Source organism: Hemibagrus wyckioides, linkage group LG25 (genome assembly GCF_019097595.1).
Source record: "Hemibagrus wyckioides isolate EC202008001 linkage group LG25, SWU_Hwy_1.0, whole genome shotgun sequence".
Lineage (NCBI taxonomy): Eukaryota > Metazoa > Chordata > Actinopteri > Siluriformes > Bagridae > Hemibagrus > Hemibagrus wyckioides.
The window spans coordinates 16,350,843-16,375,488 of NC_080734.1; the positions used below are offsets into that span (position 1 = coordinate 16,350,843).

The window sequence follows — 24,646 nt, forward strand, 5'->3', positions numbered from 1 at the left end:
AGATTGCTTTCTCAGCACAAGCGAACCACTCCAGAGTTTGTTTGCGATCGAATCCCCTGTGCGCACTGGGCATGGTGAGCTGAGCTGCACAGCATGATTAACGGCCCACAGCGCTACAGCACTTATTTCTCATGTGTTTGTATTGTTTTCTTTTGATTTATGTCATGTCTCCATCCCTTGTATTGTCCCTGGTTGTTGTCCTAATATGTCATGATTAGTCTCACCTTTTTTGTGTTTTCCATTTGATTAGTTTGCCTACTTAAACCCTCAAGTGTTTTGTAATCAGCATGAAATATTTGTTTCAGTTTATGCTAAATGTCTGATAAGCTTTTGTTCGGCGTTTTTACTTCCCCGGGTGACCACAGATCCTGTTTCCTTTTGTTTTTGCAATTGCCTGTTATAGCCTGTGTATTGATGGTCTGACCTCTGATTGTTCTCGGACTGTGACTTTACCTCACTTTACCTCACTTATTATTGTTATTAAATAATGTCTCTGAGTCTGCGTTTTAAGAAAGACCAGCTCTTTTAGGGGTGGTTGAAAATGATTGCCATGTTTTCCCGAAGCAACCACTCCACATGAGCCAGGTGATAACACCCTAAATGTCTATGGGTTTTTCTCACAGAGTGAGTAAACATAATGCTTTGAATAAGTTGAACAGCTGTGTGACTTAAATCTGATCGATTCAGTTTGTAATCAGATCCTGGCTATCAAACTGTCAAACATGATGCATCAAAATAGTAACCCTATTCTTCTAAATAGATCCTGGATCTTTGTGTGTTTTTACTATTTCATAAACTAGAAATATGTTTAAATATCAGTAAGACCATGTATCTTAATAAGGAAACTCAGTCTTGTGTTTATGTCAACTCATTAAATAAGTCAAGTCAAGTAAGTAAAAAGCTGTGAATGTTTTTGTGGTAACAGCCTGCATCTTCCACACCCACTGAAACGTTTATGGCTAATTACAGACCAAATTTATCATATGTAGGTCAAATACTTCAAGCAATATGCATGAGAGCTGACTGGATCTTTATCAAGTCTGATTTTACAGGCAGACAGCCAAGGAAAGGTTCGAAAACAACCAAAATCAAATTATTTCCATGTGGATTTGGTGTTTTTGTCAACACAGCTACATTTAACAGGTTTTCCCAAAATGCTACACATCTATAAGCACTCTATATGATTTTTCCTCACACACCAAAGCACCTGTATACCCCAAGGAGAATAAAAAAAAAGGTGGTGTGTCATTTGAAGTTTCCCAAGCAATGAGTTAAAAAGAAAAGAATCTGCAGTTCTGACCTACATTTCAATGGTGTTGTTTACTGTTATTCAAAACCCATTAGCCTTTACTCAAGAGCCAGAACAGATATGAATGTGAGCTCCTTAGTAAACTTGTGTTGAATTTTACGACCGAGTCATTTCAAGTCTGATGTGTTATAGAGTGTGAAAGCACACACACACAAACACACACCACAGAGTGTGTGAAAACATACACACAATCCTATGCACACTCATCCACTTTCTGTTGTTGGAACCAGGCATGAATTCATTATACAGAAGAAACAGATCATGTTTTCCAAATAGACAATATTATTATTATTATTATTATTATTATTATTATTATTATTATAAAATTATTATTATTATTGTTATTATTATTACTTATTATTATTATTAAAAACACAATGCACATGAGAGATTTTTGCTTTCATCACCATAGATGTGATTGAGCAGCCAGATATAAAACCACACTGAAAGACCACATTCATTAACATGAGACTGTGTGCCACTGCATGACGGATTAACAGCACCCTTAGCTACCTGGTCAGGACTGTGGTACTTTTAATTAGGCTACTAGTTTGTTTACAGGTTTGTACAAAGAGCAGGCAGAGGCAAAAACAGAAAACAAGGCAAGGTCAAAATCAGGATCAATAGACGAAATACAAAGGCTCGGCAACAGCAGGAATAATGATCCTATACTTTGTGATGCACAAAAGACGCATGAAGGTATAAGTGAACAAACTAATCAAGGGGTAAACTCAATACAGGTGCAGGGACATGTCAAAGAAATAACCGATGACAGGAGACAAAACCGAAATCAAAATAATGACCCACTGATGCATAAACAAACACACAACATGGGACGTAGAGGGGGAGATTAGTGACAGGAAGCAAAGAAACAGGCCACACAATTTATCACCATATATCTAGAGTCACTGAGAATGCCAGCCACCGTATCTCTACAACATGTAGCAGACATGGTTTGTTTGTTAATCAGATCCAGCAAGGTCAGTACACATGGTACAATCTCCTGTTTAGAATGCTACTATAGAATTGTTGACATTTAATATCAAATGTAAATCTTTTAGGAAGTTTGTTAGCAGCCTGCAGCTGGACCCCGAGACTCACAAAACAGAGACATGCCCTCTGTGCATTACCCGTTTCCCAAAAGTCTTTGAGAGACATGTAGACAGCAGCAATTCCTAGACTAAAAATGTATAAGGGAAGTCCATGATCCATAAAGCATCATGGATGGCTTCTCACTGGAGAATCTCAGGGGCTAAACAGGACACCAGTCTGAATTGGGTGTCTCTGAAAACTGCTTTTTCACTTCAGCAAAAAGAGTTTAGGACTGCTGGAGATAATCTCACCTGAAGATAAGCTTCTGGAGACCTTGAATGCAGTGGAGGTTGATAACCGCTTGTCATTCTGCACCAGAGTCAACCAGAAGGTTTCAGCTTATTCAAACCACCTCTAGAGGTCATCTGAGTTTACAGGCTTGACTGTTTAACGCTTGTCGAAGTTTAGGTTATCATTTTCATTTTGTCCGGAGGTTATGCAGACTTTTCCACTCATCTGTAGCCTGTATGGAAGTGCCAGCTCTGGAGATTTAAAAGTTTAATACCTGTTACGCCTTACACCTAGTACGATTTCAGAATTATTCTCTTAAAGTGAAAGAAAGTAAAGATCATCATTACAAACAACATATGACTTACACTGAAGGTTGGAGGGATATGTAGAAAGGAGAGGGGCATCTACACAATGCATGCAGTGTCAGAAATAATTATTCATCTCCTTTTTTATGTGTTTATGTCAGAGATAGTGTCAGAGATAATTACTCAAGCCATGTACTGATATAGGAATAGAGGATATAGGAGAAGAATCTACTGAGGGAAGTTTAATGAGCGCAGAAATTGATAAACACACACACACACACACATTCTCAACACTATGACATTAAAATGTGAAGAAACCAAAGGTGTGTTTCTTTCTCTGTCTCTGCACCTTTGTGCCTCACAAACATGCAAACACACGTCACACACAAGTCAAAGGCAAACAAATGCTGGATTATATGAAAGAAAGGATTATATAACTAATCTTTTTGTCTATGTATTTGAATTTGACATATGTAAAGTGGCCCACACTTTTGCCTATTTCGTTGTAATGCAGCACGATAAATTACACACACACTACAGGCACACACACACACACACACACAGTGTATGGCTTTACCTCCCTCAGGCTTTCTGTAGACTGCTTTATTGAGTTCTGCTGCATATTGAGCAGTGGAATATGAGAATAAATATTCAGTCTATACAGAAGAGAAAAGCTGACTTCGCCATGTCCGGTCCCTGCAGAGCAGAGAGCACACTGATTCAGATTCACTGCAGAGTTCGGTCCGGCTTCCAGCCGTAGCTCAAGCACAAAGTCAACACCAAAAACAAGCAGACTGAAAAACAAATAGACTGACGAAGCATATTCGAAGTTGACATTAGAATTAAAGCCAGAAACTGTGCGAACACTTCCGGGTATACTGTAGAACAACCTGCACAACAAACACAATATTTCAAAATGTAGCATAACAAAAGTTAGCAAAAGTTTGTATATTTTCAGTCTCCAAATAATTACATATGATAACACTTTACACTAGTGTTTGTATCTAGTGCATAAGTATTTATTAACTTCTCAGTAAATAATAAAGTGTTATTATAGTAGTTCTTTATCATTTACTACTCTGTTGAACCTTACTGTATTGTTTATAAGAGAAATAACTCCAGTAAATTTCTAAAATACAGTGGAACCTTGGCATACGAATGCTCTCCCTTATGAATTTTCACGTTAAGAATTTGCAAGAAATCAACAATCAATCAATCACCATTTATTTGTATAGCACCTTATAACAACCTAAAGTGCTTTATAGCGTTAAAAAGGTGACTAAAACAATATCTATATAAAATAACAATAAAATATACAAAACACAGAAAATGATTGAGTCTTGAGTTTGGCTTTAAACAGAGGCAGGTCAATAATAGTACGCAACTCATAAGGAATTGTGTTCCAGAGTTTAGGACCAGCCACTGCAAAGGAGTGATCACCCCACTGTTTGTACCTTGACCGAGGGACCTCTAGTACGTTATGGTCAGCAGAACGTAAAGCTCTACTTCGTTGGTAAAAGCTTACTGTCTCACACAAGTAAGAAGATGCCAGGCCATTGATTGCACTAAAAACAAACAGCAGAAGTTTAAACTGTATCCGGAAGCCAGTGGAGGGAATACAGGATTGGTGTGATATGATCATATTTACGAGTATTAGTCAGCATACGAGCTGCAGCACTCTGCACAAGTTGTAGGCGAAGCAGACGAGCTTGACTGACTCCAACATACAGAGCGTTGTAATAGTCTAGCTGGGAACTAATAAAAGTGTGAATGGCTTTCTCTAGATCACTCCGACTCAGAAAGGGCTTGATCTTCGCGAGGAGGCAAAGATGGAAAAATCCTGCCTTGACAACAGAGTCAATGTGTAGCTGGAAGTTTAAACTGGTGGTTTCCTTCGGCATGTGCTCTAAAGCTATGTGATTTTTCGCATGCTTTTTTGTTGACAGATTGGTGGCATGGGTGATCTGTTCTATTTTTAGCCCAAGCTTGGTGGCATGACTTCCTGTGAGGAGCCTTAACATGGAATGCTTGGATTGGGTCAGTTCTTTGTATGCAGTCATACAGTTTACATACGCTTCGTATCTGTAATATTGGCTATATTTTTTGGGTGTCTGGAACGGATTATCTGCATTTACACTATTTCTTATGGGAAAATTCATTTCCCAATACCAGTTCTCGCCTTAAGAACTTGCCTTAAATCGGTATGCCAAGGTTCTACTGTATAATCATACACTGTTCACAATATTATTCACCGCATCGTGGGTAATTTCTGGGGTGTCACTTAATAATTACAGTAACTTACTGTTCATGAAATGATCACAATAACTATATTTAAATAAAGGGAGAAAGTTAAAAAAAAAGGAGGAGATTTAAAAAAAACCCAGGAAACTCATCCGACATCTTTTACCTGTCTAGTGTGCAATGAATACGATGTCATATACTGAGGAACTGATGCATTAACACACATCCAAGCCGATTCTGTCTGCTCTCTTCACTGTTTAAAGATTTTCTCTGCTTTTTACTTCAGTGTATCTTCACCTTAGATTCAGTTTTAATGGCTTTCTGATGAAGCCACCATGGGCTATCCTAATGAAATATTAATAAAAGGCAACAAGCATGACTGTTGAATGCTTTAAACATGCCTGTTTCCTAATGTTTGGAACTAATAAAGCTGCAACTGCGTTCAGTTTTGAACCACTATGTTATCTACACGTATCAGTGTCACACTGCGTAAGTGTTTATAAGCACAAATGCACCACCACTTGGACAATAAAATACTTGAACTATTAACAACTTAAAAAATTACAAATGCTTCCAGCTTGCTAACTAGTATGATAACAGGTTTGCTAAGTTAAAGACTAAAAGGCTATCCTTTTTGTTTTGACCAGCATAAACTTTAACATATGAAAAGCTGATCCTGTTTTTAAGGGTCTCATTGGATATTATTGGATAATTCCAATAATAACAATTCATGGTAATGATGTATAGAAAAGCAACCAGTGTATGAACTGATATTTGTTTAAAAATGTTCATTTTTTGCACTGATTAATTCATTTAATTGGAAAATTTCCTATATTCAGTTCACTTCATATTAAACACTAGGAGAAAACTGCAGGAAACAGGTATGACATTTTAAATGTCTTGTGGAAATCATCCAGTTCTATTTAAAGCCTTGGCAAGTTATTGTTTTACACTTAATGACTGACAGATGCATTGGAAGTCTTTTAAACTTCATCACCAGGCATATTAAAAAGCATATATTATGCATAACGCACAAATTTTACAGCATGCTCTAAAATGTTGAGAGCTTACTGAGCTAAATAAATGCTATACGGATGAAGTTTGCCGGTTAACATCCACAACCGTGTCATATTGGTCACTGTGGGTATGACCAGGACAGCACTCAGAGTTTGGCTGAGGGACAAAACAACACAACAAAAAATGAAGATGTACACAAAGTAAAAGAACATTTATAAGAAACCCGCATTGGCAAAGTGATAAGGAAGAAATAAAAAAAAAAAAAGAAAAAGGATGAGTCCGTACCCTGGTAGAGACAAGTGAAAGAAGAATTGCTGATGAATTGTAGCACCTTGTCCAACTGATTTCTTCTGCATGGAGTGTGAGAAAGGCAGAGAAAATAAAAAGAGTGAAAGATTAAAATCAAATCGAGCATACGCAGCTGGCACTCAGCATATAGAACAGGCAAGCTTTCCTGATTGTAATGTTAGGTTTGCAGAGAGTGAGGGGTGTGTGGGCGACTGACTCGGAATGACTTGGAAGCACATTCATGATAACCAGCTTACTATAACAGACTTTCAACATCAAGATATCAACCACTTGGATTCATAATGGAAATCATTTCAGCATCAATCAGGCAGTCGGGGGAAAAAAAATAAAAATAACACTTCCATCTGGCGATATTTTAATCTTGAGTATCTAGAAAGTAGACGGGTACCGAAGCCCTGAAGGGTGAAGTAAAAATAAAGAACAAATGTGGTCTCAAAGTATTTCTGTATTTTCTTCACAACACAACAAACTGAAAAATTCTTGGTCTACTCTGCTTTCCATCTGGTGAACATTACTCACTATTGTCTCTATCTCAGGAGATAGAGACACACCCTGGGTCATCTTCACACCCTGGGTCACTGTAATCTAAACAGAATCCTGGGTTATTTTGTTTCACACTGCTCATACTTTACCCAGGGTTCACACTTAATCCCAGGCCTGGATAGTCTGATGTTTCACATTGTACATCCCTAAACCCTGTCTTAAACTCTCTCATTTGCATATTTGCTGCATCAACAACCATGATTGAATAAATACAGAAGCGTGATCACTTGAAATCTCACACAGATTAAATCAGTGAAGAAAAAAAAAGGACAAGGTCTGCCGTAGCACGTTTTGTTATCTTTCACAGCTTTGTAATCTATTTTAGTCTTTTTAAGTTAGTTGATCAGGTGTTCTTTGATATCCAGCTTCCTGCCATTTTCCAGTGTAACATATTTCCTCTTCACTACAGCATGCACTTCCCCTTGATGCTCAGTGTTTTGCCGTCTGCCGATACCGAGGTGTTTTTATTTCTGGTTTTCACATGATATGAGGCACACTATGACAGTTTCTTATTGGGTGTCTGTTGCTAAGCATTTAGCCAGGTTAACACTAAAGAGCCATGCTAATCCTGCTTCAGAGCAGTGTTTCATAACCCTGAGTAAAAGGCATGCAAACCACGCTTCTAATTTACAAGTGTGAAATGTTCCTCTACCTGGGATTTAAAGCAGGGGCAATAATCCGTGTTTAAGCACAGTGTATAAAAGTCCTTCTGTAACTCCTAGCTTCAAAGAATATAAAATTTCATGTAGAATTTGTTTGCAGAACCTTATATGTCAGAGAGAGTGTATACGTGCTCATGTAAATGATGTAGATAGATAGATAGATAGATAGATAGATAGATAGATAGATAGATAGATAGATAGATAGATAGATAGATAGATAGATAGATAGATAGATAGATAGATAGATAGATAGATAGATACTTTATTCATCCCAAAGGGAAATTCACAGTTTCCAGCAGTATCCACAAACACAGGTAATAGATAAAATAGGAAGGAATATAACAAGATACTAAAATACCCAAATTAGGGTACAAAAATATAACAAAAAAATATATCAAATAACAAAAATATAAAATATTACCAAATATAGCAGAATATAACAATATAACAAAATATAGCAAAAAAAAAAACTAAAATACCCAAATTAGGGTACAAAAATATAACAAAAACCATATCAAATAAAAAAATATAAAATATAACAAAAATATAACAAAAAACAAATTATAAAATATAAAATATAACAAAAATATATGAAATAACAAAATATAAAATACTACAAAATATAGCAGAATATAACAATATAAGAAAATATAGCAGAAAAATACTAAATACAGAGATTTTGGAATAAATTTGGAGAATGAGATGAAAAACAAGATAAGTAATGTGCAAAACAAGTGTTTAAGGTTACAGACCTATTCGATGTGCAAAAACTGTTATGTGCAAAAACTGCATGTTTATGAGTCCTGTGCAAATCTCAGTTTACTGAGAGTTCTGTATAAACCGGAGTGTATTGTGTGTAGTGTGTGTTTTATTGTACAGTCCAGTACAGAGAGAAGAATAGTGTCAGCACTGACTCCTCCCACCCCGTGTGGAATTAAAGAGTCGCATGGCATAGGGTAGGAATGACCTCCTCAGTCTGTCAGTGGAGCAGGGCAGTGACAGCAACCTGTCACTGAAGCTCCTTCTCTGTCTGGAGATGATGTTGTACAGTGGATGAAGTGGATTGTCCATGATGGACAGGAGCCTGCTCAGCGCCCTCCTCTCTGCCACTGATGTCAGGCTTTCCAGTACTGAGCCTACAATCGAGCCCGCCTTCCTCACCAGCTTGTCCAGACGTGAGCCGTCCTTCTTCTTTATGCTGCCTCCCCAGCACACTGCCGCATAGAAGAGGGCACTCGCCACAACAGTCTGATAGAACATCTGCAGTAGCTTTTTGCAGATGTTAAAGGAAGCCAGCCTTCTTAGGAAGTACAGCCGGCTCTGTCCTTTCCTACACAGAGCGTCTGTGTTGGCAGTCCAGTCCATTCTTTCATCCAGCTGTACTCCAAGGTACTTGTAGGTCTTGACAAACTCCACACAGTCCCCGTTGATAGTAACAGGCCCAGGTTGAGGCCTGGGCCTCCTAAAGCCCACCACCATCTCCCTGGTCTTTGTAGTGTTGAGGTGCAGATGGTTAACGTCACACCATGCAATGAAGTCCTGTATCAGTTGTCTGTACCCTTCCTCCTGTCCCTTCCTGATACAGCCAACGATAGCAGTATCTTCCGCAAACTTTTGCACGTGGCAGAGCTCTGAGCTATACTGAAAGTCTGAGGTGTAGATGGTGAACAGGACTGGAGAGAGAACAGTCCCTTGTGGTGCCCCAGTACTGCTGACCACAGTGTCAGACCTGCAATCCCCCAGTCTCACATACTGAGGTCTGTCTGTCAGGTAGTCTGTGATCCACGCAATCAGGTGTGAGCTTACTCCCATCTCTGTTAGTTTGTCTCTGAGGAGCAGCGGCTGGATGGTGTTGAATACACTGGAGAAGTCCAAAAATGTTATTCTCACAGCCCCGCTGCCGCTGTCCAGGTGGGAGAGGGATCTGTGTAGCATGTAAGTAATGGCATCCTCCACTCCCACCTTCTCCTGGTATGCAAACTGCAGAGGCTCGAGGGCGTGGTGGACCTGTGGCCTAATGTGGTGTAGCATCACCCGCTCCATGGTCTTCATTATGTGAGATGTCTACTAGAGGCGATGATATTAGTGCTGGATTATGCCAGTATGCTAGCATCTTTGTCTGTACAATATAACATGATATTATACACTATATTGTTACACCTCTACTAGCTAGCCATTAATCTATATAAGAAGAGTTTGCATTAATAGCCACATAAAATACTTTCTAGGCCAAAGTTCTGTTCTTTATCTAACAAGAGTAGTTGATGAATTAATTTTATTCATTACGTTTGTACTTGTAAATGTTTGTAAAGTAATTTTTATTTTCAGCATCTCTCTCTCTCTGTGTCTATTCACGGTACTCATACAACCTTTAAGAAAAACCCTGACATCCATTTACACTAAAATAATTTAAAAGGCACATTTTTCCCCACCATTTTTATAGCTACAGGCACTTACACTGACCTTTTTGTGACTGATACACCCTGCTTGATAGTGCTGACTCTGTCAACTTTAAACAAAACCCATTTCTAATCATTTTGTCTGTTCTATATCTCTTTACCTTCCTGCTGTACATTAGTGTAGGCACATTTCCTTTCTAATGAGGCTTTCATTTTTATATTTTGTCCACCATTATAACTTTAATTTCAAAAGGCTTGTGTGGTACAACATATCATGGGATTAAAGCTATTATGACCTATAACTCACACAAGAATATTTACTTCTTCTTCTTCTTTTGGCTTTTCCCTTCAGGGGTCGCCACAGCGAATCATCTCTCTCCACCTATCCCTATCTTCTGCATCCTCAACACTTGCACCCACTAGCTTCATATCCTCATTTATTACATCCATATACCTCCTCTTTGGCCTTCCTCTTTGCCTCCTGCCTGGCAGCTGCATGTCCAACATTCTCCTACCAATATACTCCCTCTCCCTCCTCTGAACATGTCCAAACCATCTTAATCTGTCCTCCCTAACTTCGTCCCCCAAACGTCCAACATGAGCCGTCCCTCTGATGTACTCGTTCCTAATCCTGTCCAACCGTGTCACTCCCAAAGAGAACCTCAACATCTTCAGCTCTGCTACCTCCAGCTCTGACTCCTGTCTCTTCCTCAGTGACACTGCCTCTAAAGCATACAGCATGGCCGGTCTCACCACCGTCTTGTACACACACACACGAATGTTCACATTTTAGGAAAAAAAGCAACAGCATCTTTTTAATTACCGCTACACATCAATGCATCAAATCCCTTCAAGTTTTAAAGATGTTCTTCTGCTGAACCCTGACACCGTTTAGTGAAACACATTCAAACTGGTATGTAGCTCATACGTTATGCCGCATAATAATATCAATATGCAGAGACGACAGTGTGGAACATTGGGAGATGTGCAGCAGGTTAACATGAACAGAACACACTGAAATCCGACTCTGCCCTAGTGCATGATTAAGCAGGAGATATATTTGTGTATTTAAATCTGGAAGATGTATTCAGACAGCGTGTGCGTGTGACTGTGTGTGCATGCGCGTGTAGCAGTGTCTAAATTGTAATGCAAGGTGGGGAGGCTGCTCCATCTTGGTAGCCTGCAGACGTCCTCATGGCTCTTTCTGTAGCTACTATCACAGTACACATCAATCTCTATGAGTGACATTTAATTCCCTCCACCAGACACACACAAACACGCATGCATGCATGCATGCATGCAAGCACACACACACACAAATATATATACACACACACATCTAAATGCTATACAACCCTCAGCCTCTCTATTTACAGTTGAGATTAAATAATCCAAGCATGAGGACGAAAAGCATCAGGTGAAAAGGAGATGAATGAGCTGAAGGCAGGGAAAAGTCAGAGAGGGAAACCAGGACCTAACACCATGAACCGGTGAAGAGTCGAGAGAGCAGACAGTTAATAAGACCAACAAAGAGCCTGCACTAACAAGCATACACACACTCTCACCCTCACACATACCCTCTCAACTACAAACACACCTTCTCACTTACACACACGCGCTTCTAATATTTGTTAGATATCTGTTTACCTTTCTACTGTATGTTGGTGTAGGTATATTTTTTTTCTCTCTCACACACACACTTGCTTGTATGACAGTCCTTGTAAGCCTTGACCATTAAGATTTACTTGTCTCATAGTCATGTAATAACCATATTATTAATAGCTGTGTCACATCTGTTTGTTATAATGAGTCACATCTGTGTCTATTCTGTTAGGTACATCTCATTAGAGAGATTAAAGGTTTAAAGAGTTCACCTTATATTTCCCACTTCACCAAGTGCAATAGGTAGATGAGTCAAAGACTAAATGCATCTCTCTGTTACTCATGGACTGATGACTATTTCTCCCATATGTATGTGTTTACAGTGGGTTGAGCGGTCACTCCCCTAATCTCTGCATCACATCCATCCTGACATTAAAGATTAAAGCAAATGAGAAATGGTAGTTTAGTTTAAAGACAAAGAGAGGTGGCTTACTGTGTTTTTTCAGTATAGAGCAAGATGAACATCGATATACCGTGCAGCACTAGGCATCAAATCATGCAATCACAGGTCATGCCATCTTATGTTGAGAGACGGCCCAGTTTTATTTTGTATTACTTAAGCTTGGGGGGGGGGGGGGTTGGCTTAGTGTTTAAGAGGATGGACTATTGATTGGAAGGTCATGAGTTTGAATCCGAGGTCCACCAAGCTGCCAGTGCTGGGCCTCTGAGCAAGACCCTTAACCCACGATTGCTCAGTTGTATAAAAAATTACATAAGATAGATAGATAGATAGATAGATAGATAGATAGATAGATAGATAGATAGATAGATAGATAGATAGATAGATAGATAGATAGATAGATAGATAGATAGACAGACAGACAGACAGACAGGCAGGCAGGCAGGCAGGCAGACAGACAGAGAGACAGATAGATAGACAGACAGATAGAGAGATAGAGAGACAGAGAGACAGATAGATAGATAGATAGATAGATAGATAGATAGATAGATAGATAGATAGATAGATAGATAGATAGATAGATAGATAGAATGTAATTATTATATAAAAATTATACAATGAAACTGCAGATATAAAAAGGCTGTTTTTTATATGATTTTTTATATTAATTAAATGAAGAAATATTGTGAAGCATATCCATTTACACCAAATCTACACCCATGCATTTAATGTTCACATGAACCATCAGAATGGGGGGGGGGTGTAATCTCTCTGACTTTAACTGTGACATGATTGTTGGCATCAGATGAGCTGGTTCGAGTGTTTCAGAAACTGCTGATCATCTGGGATTTTCACACAGACAACAGTCTCTAGAGTTTACACAGAATTGAGTGGTCTGGAGGCTGAAACACCCTGCTGATGAAAGAGATCAGAAAAGAAGGAGAAGACTGGCCATTCTGAAATTCCCAGGAGATCAGCAGTTTATGAAATACTCTTCTCAAACCAGCCCTTCTGGCACCAAAATCAAAAGCCATGATCATAGTCACAGAGATCAGACTATTTCTTCATTCGGGTGTTTGATGTGAAAATTAACTGAACTGAATGAAGTTTTGCTTTTGTGCGTCTGCCACATGATTGACTGATTAGATAACTGCATGTGTCTTAGCGAGTATGGATACTGTATTAGGCATATTAACTAACTAGCAAGTTTAACCTGTGAAAATTCATAGTTATTCATTAAAATGGTAGTTAGTTAAGTAGCTGGGGTTAAATGGCCGCTGCAGAAAAGGAAATCTATTGACCAACCATCTTGTCTTGGTTTGGAAAGGTGTCTGATTCCACAATACACAGTAAAAACAAATGTGTTTATTCACAGTTGTCTGATTGTGACATCCAATCGCTCAAAGTGACATTTTCTGGCATGAAACGAATTCTTGCCAGAGTGACATGACAACAGGAGATGTATTTAGAGAAGTGTGTTAGCAGTGTATGGACAGCGTGTGTTGCTAAGACCAAAGTGACGAACGCGAGAAGTGCCTGACTCCGAGGTGCTCGACTGGCATGCGACTCAGCCTCAGATTAATGAGGTCACACCAAAATTCTCACACATGCTGTCTTCCATCAGTTCTAACTGACTCAATCACCCAGCAGCCATTATCCAAGCACTCGCCTCCCTCCTCGAGTGTGTAAAAGAGGCAGAGGCAGAGAGGGTGTGTTAGAAAAAAAAAAAGAGATACAGTGCAGTAAACAATCATAAAGAAGACCATAGGGAGTGTCTCTTATTCAATAGCTCAGGCATCATTCACACATAAAACACATGCGGTAGGAAAGCAACCCGGATCCTGATTAGAGAATTAAGAGAGAATTCACAAGGCATCTGGCACTGTAAATCCAGAGGGATAGCTTTAGCGGCACTCTCATTATCTCATATCTATATTCACACTCATGCGCCGCTTTTGTTCTTAAGGGAACGCTCCAAATAAAATCAGTGGAGTCGTCTACTGTTGTCACTTTAATAGGAACGTGTCTAGTACCGTAGAAGAACTAGACAGTGGCTCAATTTCAACTACAAGTTCTCAAATATTTCCATGCTGTAAAATAGGACGATATGGAGCCTGATCTTTTAATCAGAACACAAGTTTATGTCTTATTCATGATAAAGCTCAGAGTAACTTGGGCGAGACTTTTACTGAAGCATCCATGATCATTTAAATATCATTCATGTCGAACTATATTCCAGGGGAACCATCGAGGAGGAAATAATGTTGCATAAATGGAAACATGAGCACAGAGACAGCAGTAATTACTCCAACCAACTGTGCTTTCAGACATGAATAAAAATGCAGGGAAAAAGTGTCATAATAAACAACCAAGCTAGTCTTTTCTAGCTCAGTGGGTTTAGAATAAACATTTCTTTCAGCTTGCTCACTTCAGTCTTTCAGGCTTTTTATGGTTCGACTTCTTGAAGTATCTTAAGAAATGACTGGATGAAGGTGTCTCTGTGCTGCTGAAGTATAATCTCTGAATCATTTAGACGGGCTAGTCAGGGTGTGATGTTTTAAAACCCTGTCTGTCTCCATCCTGGCCTTGTTTGAGAAACCAAAAAAGGGGATAGATTTTCTTCTGTCTATAAAAATGTAAAGTTAGCCAGAGGTTCTATAATCTTGGCAGATTTCTGAGGCAGGATAAGAAGCTGAGTTGAGTCGTATAAGGTGCAGAGAATTAGCAAAGTAAATTCGGTCTGAATTAAAGAAGCAGTCTGAGGAAACACAGCTGGCCAGAGGTTTACAGGACCGATTAACAGAATGGAGAAATATTTCTTCCTCTATCGGTAATATTCTTGCATTTCTCATTATTCAATTCCTTCAGATTTTTGGTGATGGCTGCAGCCAAAAATACTTGTTATAGCTGTGGCTTCTTTTTCTCAAAATGTGCAATGAAAACTGTTGTATTATTTTGTGCTTTTTTGTGGAAAACTACTTGAACTGGTGAGCCATGTGTCTTCACCAGTAGGAGTTTAAAACAGGAATTCTATGCTATGATCATTTTCTTTGAGAGCTGTACCCATGAATCTAACAGGGCTTTGGGTGAATGCGCTTTGTGATGATGTCACATGACACCCATGTATGCAGAAAATCTCTGTTCATTTTGAGAAATTGCAAGTTCCTCTGATTTGCTTGATTTTGTGTTGATTTCCATGAATGCAAAATCAAGAAATCCTGGAGGGACTGATAATTGTGTGTTAGATCAAAAGCAATAAAGAGATTTGTAAGCTGTTACATGAGCGACTTATAATCTGGTCATGAACACACAATATTGGAGAAATAGGTCAACTCTCCATGTTTTCGACATATACAGTGGATATTAAAATGTTATAAACCCACATTTCAGTAAATAGAAAAACAAAAACAAATAGAAACATTTCTGTGCTCAGAACTGACCAATTTGCTTGGTTTCTGTCTACTTTCTTGCACATTGTAGTCTCCACACAAACTGTTTCCACTAACAGGATTGATCACTGGCAGTTCTTTTTGTATGTTGCACTTCTCTTGATACAAAAGATGACAGATAAGATGACCGAGACAGATAGGAAAGTGCTCTCACATATTGTAGGTCAAGCCCATTGAAATGTTTCTTGCCAATTTCAGTCATCAGGAAAACAAATATTGGTGCTCCATGATTAAACTGTGGTCTAATTATGACAAGGAGACAATGCTAATTTAGTATAGTAAGGTGCTATGTGGCTAGCATACTGTATAGTAGCCTTATTTTTCAGAATTTGTGTTGAATTCATGAAAAAAAATGGCTTGCTTAATCCTCTCAGCAGTCTGCATGTAACACTGTGCAACCCAACACAACAAACATTGTAGTGGACAGATATAGTGTATTAACCCAGAGCCTAGCTGAGTTTGTTTGCTGACCTTGGATGAACCCCAGCTAAGGAGCTGAGAGTAAGTTCTAGTGCTTTAACTCCATAAGTCTAGTCTAAACTCAACAGGTCATCTGGGAGTCTGCCTCGATCAATATGGCAGCACAGCTCTAAGCATTGTGCACATATCTAACCGTGTGTACAGGCCCTTCAGCTATCCCATAATAAAATAAGCTCTTAAATGTTTTTTTAAGGAGTTAGCACATGGCTATGCACGCGATTCTCACTTCTCATAGATGGAAGCAGCTCACTTGGCTAACTAGATACATCTTTGTTAGACAGCTGTGTTGATTCATTAATTGATTCCTTTTTTTACAGTTCACATATTATGATTATTTTAGCCAAATATCTTAAATAACTGCAGAATTAATAAAATACCCTTTAGCCCCAAATCCCCCAAACCCCATGACCACTACCAGCACCATGCCCACACAAACGTAGCCGCCAATTGTGTAAGGCAATTCGTTGATTCATTGATTGTTTCATTGATTAATTTGTTGATTCATTGATCCACTAACAAGGAAAGGTTTTAAGGTTTTAAAGGTTTCAAATAACTGCAGAATAAACTAAATACCCTACACCAACCCACAAACCCCTCCTCCCTCCGAACCCCCACCACACCCTCCAACCCAGAGTCCTCTTAGTAACAGAGCTATAAAAGGGAAAACCTCTGTGACCCAACGCTACCAATTAAATTAACTCCAATAATTTACTCTTGATAACTGATTAATGCTGGCTATCAGACATTTTTCTTATTATTCTTTTTCATCTATATCTTCTTAAACCAAATTTGAATCAAATCAGCCAGATTTAAGATATATAGTTTGTGGAAGTTTTAAATATAATTGGATCTAGGAATTAGATAGGAAGATAAAAATGAAAAAGAATAAAGGACTGAATTAAATATGCGCATAAGGCTGTTATTTAGGTAATAGCTGCTAGAATATTTACATAAAAGACAATTCCAACTGCTGGAGGTTTTGCACTCTTGATGATAATGATTAACGATGTTGCATCATTTCTGCTGAATTTAAACCATTAAGTTCAGTCTGACAACCAAAGGCAGTCAAAATGTAAGGGAAAAAGTGAAAGAAAAAATAAAATTTAGCAGGAGTTAATGGCTGCTACTAATGCAATATTGTAGACAAGTAACATAGCAACAGGAAATTATTTCGAGAAAATCTCAAGCTTTTATGGGTCAATTTAGTCAAATGATAAGAAGCTAGATTTAAGAACTATAAAAATAATTTTTTATTCTATTTTTCACTCTACTTCGAGTGACACAAACAGCTGAAAAGCATTTCTAATACATGTTGTGTATCTTGTGTGATGCCCTACCATCAAGCCAGTGCTGAAGAAACAGCAGCAGTTCAGCACCATGGACAACGCCAAAAACTAAGTGGCTCAAGCTCTTCACCCTCAAGCAGTAGATCTCTAGAGGGAATCTGGCTCAGCATGGAAGGGGAGGTAAGATTGGAGTTCCAGGTTATGACTGATGCGTATTTCTCCCTGTGTGTTGCAGAATCTGTTGGATAGAAGGAAGAGGATGCTCCCCATACCTGCTGAGCCTTTGCCACACTCCTGGGGTCTGCCTTGCTGCCTCTCTACACTGCCCACACTCCACCTTCAAGTGCTACAGCCTCCAGCCACACTGTCAGCACCTGCTCTGCCTATTTTTGCACTTCTTTTTCTGCACCATTTTCACACCTTGACTCTGTGCAATGTATGTATGTGTATATATATATATATATATATATATATATATATATATATATATTAAATAATTTGGTCACACTGTGTGTGGTTGTTTATTTGACAAATAAAATGTAAATTTAAGGCATGGCAATATTCGAGCTGGACAAGATATTCTACTAGTTTGACCTGCTCAGCCTGTGTTTAGCTACTCAGACCTCTTACTCAGACTGAAAATGACTCAAGCCTGTTCATCAGGGAAACACTGAACAGATTGGAGGTAATCCTTCCTATCATTTCCATGTCTATATCTTAATGACTCACACTTTCAAACTTCAACCAGACACATTTCTTTTTATCCTGTCTTTACAACTTGAGAGAGAATCCTGAAAGGTCTTGGTGCATGAAAGCGTTGGATATTCATATTACAGGGAATTATGCACACATTTCTACAAACTAACTGCACATTTGCACACAAAGCCAGTGTGTGATTGTGAATTAGAAGAGCAACAGAAGGATGGAAAACAGTGAAATCATGCAGAATAACCCATCGTGCTATCATTTCATCTCTGACAGCTCACACCAATTACAGAGAGAGAGAGAGAGAGAGAGGGAGGCTGTTTTCAGTTGATTTAAGCATTTGTACTGAGGATTTAATACTGAAATTGTGCATTCAGGCATCAGATCTACAGTAATTAGAGACATAAGCAGCATAAAGACAGTTGTGGAGTTGGGACTGCAGGGTGGATTTTGTTGAAAACTGTTTCAGTGACTTACGTGTGATGAACTTAATTGTGGGAACTGGGTCTGTTGGCCCGGAAAGTCAGTGTTCAAGCCCCAGAACCACCAAACTCCTGCTGTTGGGCCCTTGAACAAGGCCCTTAACCCTCTCTGCTCCAGGGGTGTTGTATCATGGCTGATTCTGCTCTCTGTCCACAACTCCCTAAACTGGGACCTGCAAAGAAAAGCATTTCACTTTCACTGTAATGTATATGTGACAATATCAAGGCTTATAATTTGTTTGTGTGATGCTGGCTAGCATGAAAGCCAGTATTAAGATCATATCATTGCCACTGTCACAATATGTAAAAAAATAAAATAAATAAATATTAAATACATTAATATGGCATTATTTTTCATTTAAATTATTTAAGTATAGGTTTATCTTCTCTGGAAAGTCGACAATATTCACACACACAAACACTATACACCGATCAGGAATATGATTATGACCACCTGACTAATATTGTGTTGCTCCCCCTTTTGCTGCCAAAACAGCCCTGACCCGTCGAGGCATGGACTCCATTAGATCCCTATAGGTGTGCTGTGGGATCTGGAACTACGATGTTAGCAGCAGATTCTTTAACGCCTCCATGGGCCCCACCTCGCAACTTACAGGACTTAAAGGATACATTTGATAGATACTGACCACTGCAGACCGGGAACACCCCACAAGAGCTGCAGTTTTGGAGATGCTCTGATCCAGTGGTCTAGCCATCACAATTTGGCCCTTCATCAAACTCGCTCAAATCCTTACACTGGTCCATTTTTCCTGCTTCTAACACATCAACTTTGAGGACAAAATGTTCACTTGCTAAAAAATAAATATATCCCACCCACTAACAGGAGCCATGATGAGAAGATCATCAGTCTTATTCACTTCACCTGTCACTGCTCATAATGTTATGTCTGATCTGTGCATATTGGAGACCACATTATCTTTACTATACTTGATAACTGTTAGTATTCTTTCTTCACAGAAGAGTGCAACAAATTTACAGAAACACTGACCAAAAGCATGCTACAATGATTTTTAAACACATCACAATGTCATGACCTTGACTGTGACCTTGTGGACACAGTAAGATTGCTGCAACATTTTATTTTTTAATGCTTAAACTTCATTCTTTCTCTTGATCTACTTCCAGTTCTTTCTGCTAAACAGAAATGTGCTGGATCAAGTGCTATTTTGTAAGCTTTGAAATAGGATGGATAGCCATGTTGTTAACGAAAATTTGTAGTGATTCATGTGATCATTAGTACTAATTATGCACCAATAGATATATAGTCGAAGGAAACTGAAATGAATCAAGTCAGAATGTTTTACAATGACAACATAGAATTATTACCTACTGTATAAAATAATAATAAAAGTGAAAAACAATCAAAGTTTACATGAAAATACCCATTGTATACTGGGAGTCCTAGTAGATGTTTACTTGAATGCAATGCTTGCTAATTAGTTATTTATATATGTATATATTTCCCCATGTAAATAATGAAGTCAAAGAGAGAGAGAGAGAGAGAGAGAGAGAGAGAGAGATGAAAAAAAAAAGTTTCTATTCAGTAATTAATCATTTTGCAAATGACATTTACATTTGCGCATCGCTGCCTGATCACTGATGTTGTCCCTTCACCTCCTGCCTTTGTGGAAGACATCGTCATTCTGCCTCCTGTCAACTCCACAAAGGACATCATACCACTGAATTAAAAAAAAAATACCCAAACAAGCTTTTGTTCTGTTTGTAGTTTGATTTCGAGTCTTTGCTCCATTCTGTAACTATTTTCTAGTCTAGTTGTGATTCATTGTGGCTACACATTTTCAGACACCCGACACTATACCCATGCATGCTTCTTGAGCATCCCATTCCAGATTAGCTGTTATTATAACCTCCGGCCTACAGGGAATGCCTTCCACTAGATTTTGGAGAGAAATAAAGGAGGAGGAGGAGGAGCAGGAGATAAAACAAGGTCCTTAGGATCAGACACTGAAGTGAAGTGTGAAGTGTCTCGGCTGGTCCCTGTACAGACCCCCCCCCCCCAAGTGGATGCAATAATACTGCAGCTGAACTGATCTCCTTCCAGCTGGAGAATTCTCATCGACCCTAATATCTCTCTCCATCTGCTTCCTGCTTGATGCTGCCTGTACTGGTGTTTGGGTGAAGCACTAGTACAATCTATGGAATACTTGCATGATGCATAACAGTGTGTTCATTGTGTAGGGACTGTGTTGTACAATGGCAATTTGTTTATATAGTGTCTGTGCTGTATGACTGATCAGTGCTTTTGCCCTTCATAAACTACAATCTGGGTGTCATCGCACTCACATTACATTACACACAATAACTATTTTTCTTTATATAGTTTTCGAATAAACTGCAGTAATCAAGCTCCATACTGAGACCAGACAATATAATCTATAGTTATTACAGGTGTATAACCAGTTTATTGAATTGAAGTATTAATAACTATATTACCACCAGAATGCATCTAAACAATTTAGTGATGAGAAAATGTCTTTGATGCATGACATTGTTAATACATCAGCTTCATTAATGGGCTGCACACAATCAAGACTGAATCAAAAGTGAATTTATGCCTGGGAATATAATCAGAGTGCTTGGGAATTGGTATTGATAAGCTTCAAGGGCAAAAGCAGTGCAAAAAAGACAGCATGATGTAGTTCATACACACTTTCATACACATTTTTCTTTGTTTTCTCTTTTTTTTTCTTCTTCTTCTTTGTTTTCTTGATTTTTTTAGTTTAGTTTTCTCCCTTCCGAAGGCGCTTTTTTTAGTTTTCGATTTTAGCTGAAACGGAGAAATAGGGCTATTCAGTGCCAGGGCTGTGGAGCGTGATAGAGGCATGTTAACCACACACACACACACACACACACACACACACTAGATAGGCCCTTCTCCAGGGAAAATTTACTGACATCCTCTCCACATACACACACTCTGTGTTCAGTGAAGTCTAAAAACTTACACATGCATAATGCACGCATATACAAACTGTATGCAAGCTCTGAGCGAAGTCAGACACAACACACACACACACACACACACACACACAGCAACCTAAAGATTTTGCAATGCCTGATTTTGTCCTCACCTCAAGTACAGTTTATTGAAAATCATTTATACAACTGCTCACTGTAGAGATCCATGCAGAGACATGTTTGCTGTTCTAATGGTGCAGTGAGTTTAAAATAGGCTGCAGGTTTGTTGTATCTGTTTATCTATCTATCCATCAATCTATCTACTGGAAGATTGATGTTTAGAATGTGGTGTAAATGTCAGTATTTGAATGAAGCACAAATGTAATCGTTTTTTTTTATTTTATAAATAAATATAGGTGAATAAATAAAGCTAGATAAAATGTCAACAGGCAGCACAGTGGCACAGGTAGCATTGGCGTAGCATTGGATAAAAGTCTGAGTGAAATTCTGTTCTTGACTGCAAGAGTTTCCCTAGGGCTCCCTAGTTTCCTCCCAAACAAATTCAGGCAGGTGGATTGGCTCTGCTAAATTCCCTTGTGTGTGTGTGTGTGTGTGTGTGTTTGTGTAAGATGCCCTACAACAGACTGGTGTCCAGAAAGTGGCCACAAAAAGGACTCAGGAGAGTCTCCAGGTCCACTGAAAGCATGAGCAGAAAAAAGATTAAAGACTGTATCATCATGTACATCCTTTTACATCCTTCACATGCTAGCTTAGAATATCCCACTACATCATATGGCAACAGTTTTGCAGTTACAACAATGCTTCAAGTGGTTTTTAAGCTGATCTGATTTGTAATTGTATGGTTGGCATTGTTTAGCAGCACTTCCACATCTGTGTCTCTCCCAGCTGATTTTTAAAGTCCCACAGTGTCTGTAATTCCTGTCTTAATATAGATGGTCACACATATCACTGTATATGTTTAAAAAAAATGCTGTAGCTAGCTACATTGAACATATACAACAGGTTTCTGTGCTTGCTTGGCAATTTATTGTCATGAAGGTTATAGCAAGCACAGCAGTTCAATTTCTCACACAGGATTAATCTTTGCTCTCATCCTTGATCCAAGTACTCGTCAAATCAAAGCTATGCACAAGAACACACACACACACACACTTTTTCAAGCTTTGGCAACCATAGCAGCTAGTCTCTTTACAAACATAGGTCCCCTACCAGGCTGATGTGTCCCTTCCCCCCTTCCTCTCTCGTCTTTTACTTCACACTGAGCTCCCTGCCACTGTTACGGTCTACACCCAGTCCCACTCTGTCTGCATGATATGGTCATTGGTATTCTCCTTGTCATGTAGCCTCTCTGCTCTGATTTACAGCAGAACATACAAACAGCTGAAAGTACCCCACCTCACCTTCCATAAACACACTCATGCTTCAGCTTATATCTCCTTCTAACCTTGGTAAGATGCTCAATGTCTCTATTCCATTACCACCCATTAGTATCAGGACATCTATAGTCCCATAAACCTACAGCACTTTTCTCACACTGATAAGATCATTTCATGGACAGCTTCTTTGCTTCTGTGCTGTTTCTCTTTTTAAACATTCAAATCCATTGCATTTATTATGAATATATATATATATATATATATATATATATATATATATATATATATATATATATATATATATATATATACACTATATTGCCAAAAGTATTCGCTCACCCATCCAAATAATCAGAATCAGGTGTTCCAATCACTTCCATGGCCACAGGTGTATAAAATCAAGCACCTAGGCATGCAGACTGTTTTTACAAACATTTGTGAAAGAATGGGTCGCTCTCAGGAGCTCAGTGAATTCCAGCGTGGAACTGTGATAGGATGCCACCTGTGCAACAAATCCAGTCGTGAAATTTCCTCGATCCTAAATATTCCACAGTCAACTGTCAGCTGTATTATAAGAACGTGGAAGTGTTTGGGAACGACAGCAACTCAGCCACGAAGTGGTAGGCCACGTAAACTGACGGAGCGGGGTCAGCGGATGCTGAGGCGCATAGTGCGAAGAGGTCGCCAACTTTCTGTAGAGTCAATCGCTACAGACCCCCAAAATACATGTAACCTTCAGATTAGCTCAAGAACAGTGCGCAGAGAGCTTCATGGAATGGGTTTCCATGGCCGAGCAGCTGCATCCAAGCCATACATCACCAAGTGCAATGCAAAGCGTCGGATGCAGTGGTGTAAAGCACGCCGCCACTGGACTCTAGAGCAGTGGAGACGCGTTCTCTGGAGTGACGAATCGCGCTTCTCCATCTGGCAATCTGATGGACGAGTCTGGGTTTGGCGGTTGCCAGGAGAACGGTACTTGTCTGACTGCATTGTGCCAAGTGTAAAGTTTGGTGGAGGGGGGATTATGGTGTGGGGTTGTTTTTCAGGAGCTGGGCTTGGCCCCTTAGTTACAGTGAAAGGAACTCTGAATGCTTCAGCATACCAAGACATTTTGGATAATTCCATGCTCCCAACTTTGTGGGAACAGTTTGGAGCTGGCCCCTTCCTCTTCCAACATGACTGTGCACCAGTGACCAAAGCAAGGTCCATAAAGACATGGATGACAGAGTCTGGTGTGGATGAACTTGACTGGCCTGCACAGAGTCCTGACCTCAACCCGATAGAACACCTTTGGGATGAATTAGAGTGGAGACTGAGAGCCAGGCCTTCTCGTCCAACATCAGTGTGTGACCTCACAAATGCGCTTCTGGAAGAATGGTCAAAAATTCCCATAAACACACTCCTAAACCTTGTGGACAGCCTTCCCAGAAGAGTTGAAGCTGTTATAGCTGCAAAGGGTGGACCGACGTCATATTGAACCCTATGGATTAGGAATGGGATGTCACTTAAGTTCATATGTGAGTCAAGGCAGGTGAGCGAATACTTTTGGCAATATAGTGTGTTTATATATATTTTAATAGGTGGTAATTATATGCACTATGAAGTCCATTACAGTAATTATTTTTATTACGTATTTTGCTAACATTGCTACAGTTATACTACTCTGGTTGGGTGTCTTGTTGTTGTTATACTCTATAAACTACAACATTAATATGATTTATTTGTGTTAACTGTTAC

General features: G+C 39.1%; 1 protein-coding gene across 3 annotated transcripts in view; it reads right to left on the bottom strand.

Annotated features, from left to right (window-relative positions):
- dab1a (DAB adaptor protein 1a) overlaps positions 1-24,646 on the bottom strand; it is a 394,224-nt gene that overhangs the window by 254,727 nt on the left and 114,851 nt on the right. For all 3 annotated transcript variants that reach the window (XM_058379226.1, XM_058379225.1, XM_058379227.1), the window contains one exon: positions 18,568-18,745. The gene's annotated coding sequence lies outside the window, so the exon portion shown is untranslated. The remainder of the gene's footprint in view (positions 1-18,567; positions 18,746-24,646) is intronic.